Source organism: Onychomys torridus, chromosome 19 (assembly GCF_903995425.1).
Source record: "Onychomys torridus chromosome 19, mOncTor1.1, whole genome shotgun sequence".
NCBI classification, from domain to species: domain Eukaryota; kingdom Metazoa; phylum Chordata; class Mammalia; order Rodentia; family Cricetidae; genus Onychomys; species Onychomys torridus.
The window spans coordinates 29,838,204-29,848,432 of record NC_050461.1 but is presented as its reverse complement, the minus strand read 5'-3'; the positions used below and the strand labels follow the sequence as shown (position 1 = coordinate 29,848,432).

The window sequence follows — 10,229 nt, the reverse complement described above, 5'->3', positions numbered from 1 at the left end:
CATTTGGGGTACATCAGTGGAGGGTATATTAGGACCTCGGTCTTTTCAGATTCCACGAGGGAGGTGAGAAGCTTTGCTCCATATGCTCCCTAGCATGATGCCTTGACCCCTACCCAAAGCAAAGGGCTGAGTGACTGTGGACAGAAACCTATGACACCAGAAGCAAAATTAACTCTTCTATGTTATTTATCTCAGCTATTTCCTCGAAGCAACAGAAAGTGACCACGGACTGCCAGCTCTTCTTCACTAGAAATGTGTGCAATCAGGATTCCAGTATGTGTTACACACCTTATCAAACTTACTGTGTACCCAGTGTCCGGGATTGCACTCCAGGATATCCACTCAGGTGCCTGCTGTACAAAAAATGCTAGCCATTATTGCAATAATTTTATTATTTACAGGAATGATTTTAGTAAGTAATGTTATTTCTCTTGCTCTTTTCCTTTTGATGTAGTGAAGATAATACCCTCGCGGGTTTTCTCAGTTATTGTGAGGACCAACTGATAAGACACATGAACGTGTGTTGTTACCTGGAAAGTATCATCCAATGCAAGGCGTTACTGCCTTGCGAGGGTTAATTTGACCCTGTTAATTTTACGATGTTTAGGAAAGAAAAGGTGACTTTGGCAGAGGTGGAATCACTAAGGATTTTATTAGAGGTGGGAGGAAGCAAAAGACTAGAGGAACATTGGGGGCAGATGCTGGAGGCAGTGAGCTGACATTGACAGTTTGACATGCAATGCTAAGAAAAGATGTAATAAGTAGAGTAAGAGATCTAATTGTACAAAACACCCGGGGGAGATTCTCTCTCTCTCTCTCTCTCTCTCTCTGTGTGTGTGTAAGACTTTCCACGATTTGACCCGTTAGATTTTTTTTTTTTTTTTTTTAAGGACACTGCCTCATCTCCATTATACTTTGCAAACTTGGTCCCCAAGCTTCTTCCTGGAGAAATCCTGACTCTTAAGGCTGAGCATCAAAGCTCCTCTCCTCCACGGGGTTTGTCCACTCTCTCCTGCCTCTCCCACAGGAAGAATAAATGGTTTCTTTTCAAGCCTTTCCTGTGAAAGCGCTTCTTTCACTGGAGTCTGAGGGGGACCCCGCTTTCCTTATTCGGTTTCCTGGACCTGCTCTGCTTGCTGTCTCTACCACGAAATAGGCACCCAGCGAAGGTTCAGTCCGTGAAAGCACTTTGAAGAAAGAACTTTTAGAAGTTGAGAGGGCATTTAAGGCCAGGATTCTCAGAAAGAACGCCTCGCACACACGCACTGGCAATCATTATCTCCAGGGTCGCTCGGAGGGCGAAACCGGCCCCTGCGGCGGGGCGCGGAGCCTGGGAGCCCAGCGAATCCCTCGGGAAGGTCGGTCCCCGTCCTCCTCCCCACTCCCCCCGCACCCGCCCACGCCAGACGGCGCCGTGGGCGTGGCCTGCCCGCGGGGGCGTGGCCTACCCGCTGGGGGTTTCCGTGCCCGGGGCGTGCCGAGCGGGGGATGCGGGGCGGGGCTTCCGCCAGGAGTGGGCGGGGCTTGCGCGTGGAGTTCTCTGACGGCCCCAGCCAGGGAATTTCAATTTGAAACCTTAGGCGGAGGGTGGCGGCGGCAGGGCGCGGAGGGCCGGCGGCCGGGGCTGAAGCGGGACGTGTCCCCGGGGGCGAGCAAGCTCGAGAAGGGGGCGGTGTCCGGGTAAGGAGGCGAGCGGGCGAGCTAGCGGGCCAGCGGGCTACGGGGTGGGCGGGCGGGCGGCGTCTCCCCCTTAGGCTGCAGGCGGGAAGCCGACCCCGGCAGGAAGCCCCGGAGAGGCTGGTCCCCGGCGGGGGAGGGGGCGGCTGCGGGCCCTTCTCCCTCCTTCCCTCCCTCCCTCCCAGCCGGGCAGGACCGCGGCGGCGGCGGCGGCGGCGGCAGCGCCGTCGTCGTCCCCGGCCGGGGTCACGCGCCCGGGCCCCCCCAGCCGAGCCGCTACCGAGGCGTGCGGCGCTCCATCCATCCATCCATCCATCCTGGGCGCGGGGGGCTTCGGCCCGCGGCGGCGCCCTCCCGGGACATGGCTCCGGAGGGTCGCCGGGCGCGGGCCCGTGGGGCTCGTGGGCTCCGCGGGAGCCGGGGAGAGGGCGCCGCGCCGTGCCGCGCCGTGCCGCGCCGCAGCTCGGGCCCACGCGGGCGACCCTCGGCCGCCGCCGCGGTGTGGGAGCTGCGGGCACGCACGCACGTTTTTCTGCGGCGAGCCTTCCAGCTCCAACACCAGGCCGTCCAACCGCGGATGGCTTCCTGTTCGCCGGCGCCGGCCGCGGAGGGATGGGAGCAATTTAGGTGCGCTGCAGGGGAAAGGACGAGGTGGAGGAAATAACGGAGCCCCGGTGGCGGTGAGGCTGGCGTCCGGGGACCCTCCCCCCCCCCACCTCGATCCCAGACGTCTGCGGGGGCACGTTAGTCATTAAGTGTCCCCAGATGTCAGCCTCTGGCGGCGCCAAGTTGTTTTTTTTTTCCTTGCCCTTTTTTTTTTTTTTTTTTTTGGTTTTGGTGAAGTTAAAAGAACTCCCGCCCACAGTGTGTTATTTTGGGGAGTGGTCTCTGTGTGGAGCCTTTGGTGGTACAAACTGAGGAAGCCCTTCACTAAATCTCTTCCTTTGAGTAAATCTCTCTCCGTCACTTTAACAGCTGTCCCTGTTTTTTTTTAAGGTCCCTGGGTGGGTGGTAGGGAAGGTGGAACCTCGGGGAGTTGTGCATATATTTTCTCCTTTCGGAATCAAGGTTTTTTTTTTCTCTTGTTGCTTGAACTTTCTTGCATGTGAAATGTAGGGTGTGCGGGGCGTTATGTTCTTGTAACTGTGATTTGCTAAAACAATACCAGCAACGAACTACGGTCACAGTGTTCTCCATTCATCTTTCTTCAGCTCTTCCTGTTTTTGTAATTCTTCCGTGGGGGTATGTTATCTGTGTATTCTTTATGATCCTGCGTTGACAGCATTTTACTCTTGGCTGTGCGAGATGGGATTTAGAATTCTCAGTATTGGTATGGGTTTTCCTGGGGGCGGGGAATGAATAGCGTGTGGTACTACTATTCAGTTTGCAGGTTCCTACTATGAGAAATCTCTGGCTTGCTCTTGCAGCCACTGATGGGGGCTGCATTGCAGTGTAATCCTGAATCTTGGTAAGGCCCAGCAACCCTGCTAATTTGACATGAAGTTTAAAGAGAGAGGCTGTGTCACCTGTCAGGGGTAGGGTGATCATTTCTAGAACCCAGTTTGAGAGCCACCGTCGAACGTCAGAGGTTGCTCTTTGGAGGCTATTGGAGAACCGGAGGAGTGGTGCTGGCTTAGAGCAGTGGTGTGGATTTTTTGCTAGTTTAATCCTATTCTTTCTTCCCACTGACGTCAGTAGTGGTCTTGTTCGCAAGCTGATCGCTGAGAACGGGAGGCTGCTCATTAATAGGAGAGGACAGTTTCTTTCCTTTTGACCCCCCCCCCCCCTTAAGAAAGACCTAGTCGTAACAGTTCTTAACTAATCGTTTACCTCTAGTGCAAGTAGGACACTGTGTGCAAGAAAAAAAAGTGTGTGGATGGATTGAGCTGCCGACTCTGAAAGCTCTTGAAGTCTAAGTTAGAAGGGATTGTTTAAAAGAGCCAAGAGCAGCGGTGCCGTTATTTAACGTTACTCATTTAGTAGATTTTTCAGCGACCTGTTTGGTGTTTCTGTAAGAAATGTAAACTGCTGTAGGATGTTCCCGAATAATTGAATATGGATATTTGAAATATGAATGTTTAGGTCCAATTAGAAAGAAGCCCTTTTGGAGCTTTGGGGGAGGAATCTGAATGGATGCCTCCCTCCCCCCCCAAAAAAAAATAACTACAGGTAGAAAAAAAAAGTAAGGAGACTCAGAAGTCTTGCTGTACTTGAGGAATGACTTTAGGACATTTTGTTGGTGTATGTCTTGTGTTACTTGTGCATCTGGACCAGGGAGACCCATCTTTAGATTTGTGAGAACCCTGAGCCTGCCCTTCCAGCTTAGATTTGCTGGCCTGGGTTGGTAAGCTTGGGTCTTCTGCTTTTTCATGTAATGTTCTTGTGGTTTACCCTTTTCAAATGACCAGTTCTAAAGATTTGAGTTTAGAAACCTAACCAGTGACCAGAATGTAAAAAATAGACATTTAAAAATCGGAATCCTATCCTCGTGGGCCACCCAAACACATGCTTTCAACTAAAAATACTTACGAAGATGACAAAGCAGTCCTCAATCAAAATATTTATTGGTAAATTTTCTCTGTAACTAGTAATTCTGTAGAGTTAGGCTTAACATTTAGTCTGCTCTGAATCACCACCTCGTGTTGCTGCGGCTAGTGACCTACAAAGGTTGTATCTTTGCCATTTTATTTAGGAATATGTGGTTCATATTTTATATAGTTGGAGGTCTGAGTTTTGTTGTTTCTGTTTCCACAGTAAAGTATAGGCTTTTTCTTTATTTGAGCTGAGATAGCTGTGGGTAGACATTTTTGAAAAGAGAAATTGCTAGTTTTTTTTTTTTTTTTTTTTTTTAAAGCAAGGCAGCAGAAGTTTCTAGAGATCAATACCACCAACTGGGATGTTGCTTTTCTGAAGTCTGTATTGTTTATTAGAGATAACAAAGGAAATGTGCCTATCTCCTCCACCCTACCTTTATTTAGAAACAGTTCTAGTGGACTTGCTTTTTTTTTTCCTTCCCGGATTGGAGTTGCTGTACTTAACCACTGGGTACTCTTACAGAGTTAAATACCTCGAGTAAATGTTTATCCTGGCTTCCAAGGTCAGCAAATACTGGCCAAACCCTAATTTACTGCTCTTTTATAGATCTTGGAATCAGTCTCAGGGTTGAACTTTTAGGAGTCAGCACATCTCTTAGCCATGTCCCTTCTTCCCTCCACACACAGACCTTTCTAGCTGCTTTGGAAGACCCGAGTAAATAGAGGATTTGTATGTGATTCCTTCACAGATGGCAGACAGAGCATCCTTTGGGAATGGCATGTTTTGGCATAAACCAGTAACTTGATATTCAATAAGATTTCTATCATTTGTCTGTCTGGGCAGTGTCCCAAACTAAAATCTAAGATGGAATGACTGCTTTGTGTCATTAACTGTAGGGATATGACCACCACAGTACTTATTAATAGAGTAGTTGCTTAGAAGTCATAAGTAAGCCAGAAAAGAAATTAAAAAAAACAAAAACAAAACCCATGTCTAATATATCTAGAAGCAATTGACAATTACAACTTTTTGGGGGTAGTTTTTCTATAAAGTATATATGTTTGTATATTTTGTATGAAATAGAAGGGAATACACACATATGCAACACACGTAACACACAGATTTTACATGTACTTGCTAGATGGGGAACCTTTGTACTATACTCACTAGTTGAAAAATTAATTCACTGGACCTTTTTGTATATTTTTTAAAGGTTTATTTTATTTCATGTGTGTGATTATTTTGCCTGCATGTATGTATGTGCACCATGTGGGTGCCTGGTGCTCACACAGGCCAAAAGAGGGTGCTGGTTCAGTTGGAACTGGAGTTGTAAGCCCCAAGGGAGCTGGAAATCAAACCTGGATCCTTTGCAAGAGCAGCAAGTACGCTTCACTGTGAGCCATCTCACCATCCTTCTTGAGTGTATTAAAACAACAACAACAACAACAACAACAACAACAGGGTCTCCACTGGCATGATGGTGCATGCCTTCAATCCCAATACTTGGGAGGCAGAAGCAGGTAGATTTTTGTGAGTTCAAGTCCAGCCTGGTCTACATTGTGAATCCTAGAACAGCCAGGACTATGTAGAAAGGCCCTGTCTCAAAAGAACAAAACAAAAAAGATAAATAAAACAAACAACAAAACCCCAGGGTCTCATACAGTTCAGGTTGGTATTGAACCTACTATGTGGCTAAGGTTGGCTTTGAATTCATAATCCTCTTGTGTCCATGTCTTAAGTGCTAGTATTCCAGTGGGGTACCTTGAAAGCTGGCCTTTGTAAAAATTGGTCATAGCTTACAAAGAAACATAAAGAGGACTTGCTTGATAACCATCTCTGGATATAGTTTCTGGTTGTTCTTTTGATTGGTTTGGGATTGGTGCAGATTTTTTTGATCAGTGTTTTCCTTGTCTAGAATGGTAAATCATCTATATACTGTTTTGCTGGTTTGAGGTATAGCATTTATTTTAACAAGAATTTTTCTGAAGAAAAAAAAAAAGGTTTTTCTGAATTTTCCTTTTTTAAGTAATCTCAGACACCAAGTCAGACCTTCATAGTCTGTCAGTACATTCATATTCTGTTTTTTTCTTCAAGATGGAAGTTGAGTTCACTTCATATTCTCAGCACTGTTAAGTATATTTCACTCAGATAACTCAATGATTTTTTTACTTTTCTGATTTTATCATGTTTTTCGTTTAGCACCCTTTAGGTGGCTTAAAAAATGGCATGTAAGAGGAGGCACAATAGAGAAAAAAATGGCATATAGCATATAGGTCCAATTACCAACTGTCTAGTCTTCTTTTCAAACCCTAAGTTCAGGTTTCCAGATCTGTGGATGTACTTTGGAGCTGAATCCATCAGAATTGTAACAACCTTGCTGAGTTTACTCATTATTATTATTATTATTATTATTATTATTATTATTATTTTTAGAATCACCAATCTTTGACCAGTATACATACATCCAGGTAGTTTGAAGACTTCCAAATGTAAATTTGTATTTTGCCACTGTTCTTTGTTTTCTCCTCCTTTTATCCAAAGAGGCTACTTCTTAAGAACACACACACACACACACACACACACACACACACACACACACTCCCGACACTAAACCTGGTCAGAAGGAAGCTTAGACATGATTTAATTCACACTCGTGACCTGAGGATAGAAAGAGGGTTAGTGAGAATGTGTTGCTTGGGGTATGCCTTGGACTGTAGCAAGTCAAGAAGTTAGGTTCTGTTTGTGTGTGAGTTATGTTTGGGGGAATGAGTACGTGAAAGAGGGAGGTGGGGTGGACATAGAGAAAATATGGATATGAGGTTATTTAGGGAATCAGAAAAGGTTTCAGATTGCTAATCTAATCCAGTTCTTACTTTTCAATTATTAGTGTATGAGATGAGTTTTCTTGTAGACAAGGCTGCCCTTGAACTTGGTATGGAACAGTGGAGGACCTTGAGCACCCCGTTTACGTGGTGGTGCTGGAGATCAAACCCAGGGCTGCCCTGTAGCAGCGGAGCCACATCCCCAGACCTAGTTCTTCAGTGTCTGAGATTGGGTACTCCGAGTCTTGAGAGACAGCCTGTTCTCTCTCTCTGTTCCGCTGTTGTACTGCCACTTACTTCCCCTGCCCTGCTTGATTGCACTCACTTCCGAGTTCCTCAGGTGATCCCTTCCGTGCCCTTGTCAAGGTGAAAATGAGTTCCCATAGACGATCTTAGCCACTGACATTCTTACCTGTGAGCTTGAAGACCGCTTTTACTTCCTTAGAAATTTCCTGTGGTGGATTTGATTAGAGAGGGTCACTAGCAAGTTTGTGCTAGTTGGTGTTGGCTAGGCTGCCACTCTGCCAGGGACGTGGAGCAAAGTATTGCACAAAGCCATGTCTTCAATGGTGTGTGTGTGTGTAGAAATCGCACTTACCTCCTAGTGTGATAGGAGACTAAATGAGCCAGTGTTTATACAATGTTTCTCATAGTGCCTGGCCTCAGAATTGTTAGGTTATGAAAAGACCCAGTGGGCTGCTGTGACTATGTGGGAAGCACATTTTTTGCAGTGGTCAGGAACCAGTTATCTGGGTGGAAATGCAGTCCGATATGAGGCTAGAATTTCTGAAATGCCTTTTGAAAACTATTTTTAGTACAGTATCTTTAGAATTTTTGAACTTTCACAGAACTGTTGACTTAATCTTGTCCATCTTTTTAAATAATGCAGAGTTGTATGTATGTGGTTAAACTCTTGGGATCTGGTTTCAACAATACAGGGAGAATGTAGTCTTTGTGGGGTTGCCAGAGGTAATGGATCCCAAGTATAAAATGTTTGCAAATGCTGTGTTACAACTTCTTTTCTCTATAGTTGCAGTAAACTTGTTGTAATAAGGCTCATAGTAAGTGGATGCTGTATTGATTGTTTAAACTCTGGTGAAAAACACACTGAAATGTAACCTTTGTAAATGCAACATGTTTATGTGGGAAACACACCTGTAGACATATATTCCCTCAGTAGAGTGTTTAATTTTAGTCTGACGTAAACACTTTTATTTGGGGTAGGAAACGTGGAGGGAGGTAGCAACGCTGGGTCCATACTCCTCTATTGGAAGGACTGTCAGCCAGCCAGAGCTTGCATTATTTTTATGCTAATTCTTCTTCTTTTAGTCCCCCCCCCATTTCTTTTTCATTTTACCTCTAAACCAGGGCTTCTCAAACTTCCTAATGCTGTGACCCTTTAATACAGTTCCTCATGTTGTGGTGACACCCCCCCCCCCATAAAATTATTCCTTGCTACTTCATAACAGTAAATATGCTACAGCTATGAATCGTAATGTAAATATCTAATATGCAGGATATGTGGGGGCAGGACCTGCAGGTTGTGAACCACTGCTTTAGACCAATTCATTCACTTGCATCGGGTGCACTGACTACTCAATTTATACTCCATGTGTTAAATAGCGGTTCAAAGGTGAAGAACGCCTGGGTCGGTGTGAACTTGAAGCGGCTGTTGCTTGCAGTGGGGCTATTGGTGAAATTATTAAGGCCACTCCACGTAGTTAAAAGGGAAGTTTATTTTGTGGGGTAACTTACAAATGAAGGGGTAGGTCGCAGAGTCTGGCAAAGGTATAGGGTAGTCCGGCGGCGTTCACTGGAGAACTCTGCTCGGTCCACCTCTCGCGTCCCGCGTCCCGGAACCAAAAGAGTGAGTCCTTCCCGATCCTTCGTCTTCCGCTTCCTCCTCTGCCCCGCCTTGTGGGTGTGACCATTACCGAAGCCTCAGTGGGGGTTGGAACTTCCAGGCCAATGCTGGGATACCTATCCACTACATCTCCCCCTTTTGTCTAAATAAGAAAGTTCTAACCTAATACAAGACTATATACAAAGAGATGGTTATCAAATATTGTCCAGGAGTAATGAGGGATAATGACCTAGATAAGTTGGAATTACAATAAGTACAAACAATATCAAGCAAAAAACACATAGTAAAATCTAGGGAAGTCTAGGGCATGGGTAGGTGGCGTGTTACAAAGATCATTCCAAAAGGTGTCCTATCCTAAAGAACCTGAGTCTAATACATAATATATCTTATCTAAGATATTATATATGTATATATACTAAGTTGTAACTATAACTGCTAGTCTTCAACCTCATCAAAGACCTGAGAAGGAATATAATAATATCTGAGAAATGAGAGAAGGACGCAAGCAACTTTCGGGAGTCTTGCAAGAGTAGACAGAGACAGCTAGCAGCCTGGACAGTCACCTAACGTTTCTCAGTATCGTTGGTGCATTTAAATTGGCTACAGGCCTAGAGTATCTGACAGACCATTTTCAGAAGCAGGAATTCTGAAAGACCATCTTACCCTGTCTTGGCAAAGTATAGTGGTCGCTTTCCTTGTGTCCCGCTTGTCCAGAAAGGACAGCATTTGTACTGTCAGCAGTTGAGGCGAGGGCAGTTCTTTGCCCAGTAGGCCATTTTGTGCCAAGAAGACAAACTTCCAAATGGAAATGTCTTAGAAGCCCAACATTCTCTCGGGATCAAATTGGTGCTGCCAGGAGCAATTATGTCTCACGTCAATAGAATTTTAAGTTATTTAAATGCCATGTTCTCTAGGTCCATGAAGTGTTTGAAGATTACCTGTCCATCTGACCTATGTATTTATAAATCTGGATAACCTAACTAACATAATTATAGAGATGACAAGCATAGGTGACAATAACTATGTAAGTCTTATCTACCTAAACAACCTAAGGACTAAGCTTCCTATAAATAAGGCAAACAGTCTGTAAGCAAATGTACAGTAAAAGGACAATGACTTTAAATTGTGACAATACATAAAATAACTTTAACAGAGGTAGGAATGTATAGTGCAAATCCTAAATATATATCAGTATACAGAATATCTTAAACAGAAGTAGAACATACATACAGTATGACAGATATAAATTCACATTTGTATCAATATACAAATATTTCATATGAGAGTAAAAATATGTGTACAATATAACAAACATAGTTCTGTATTTGTAT

At 44.8% G+C, this 10,229-nt stretch overlaps 1 protein-coding gene across 23 annotated transcripts in view; it reads left to right on the top strand.

Annotated features, from left to right (window-relative positions):
- Nucleotides 1–1,544: 1,544 nt before the first annotated feature.
- The window catches only part of Epb41l2 (erythrocyte membrane protein band 4.1 like 2), a 184,228-nt gene continuing 175,543 nt past the window's right edge, over nucleotides 1,545–10,229 (top strand). For 7 of the 23 annotated variants that reach the window (XM_036169192.1, XM_036169190.1, XM_036169193.1 and 4 more), the window contains exon 1: nucleotides 1,545–1,680. The gene's annotated coding sequence lies outside the window, so the exon portion shown is untranslated. Of the gene's footprint in view, nucleotides 1,681–2,257; nucleotides 2,305–10,229 lie in introns of those variants that run through there. The other 16 variants (XM_036169198.1, XM_036169195.1, XM_036169199.1 and 13 more) reach the window with 7 other exon arrangements.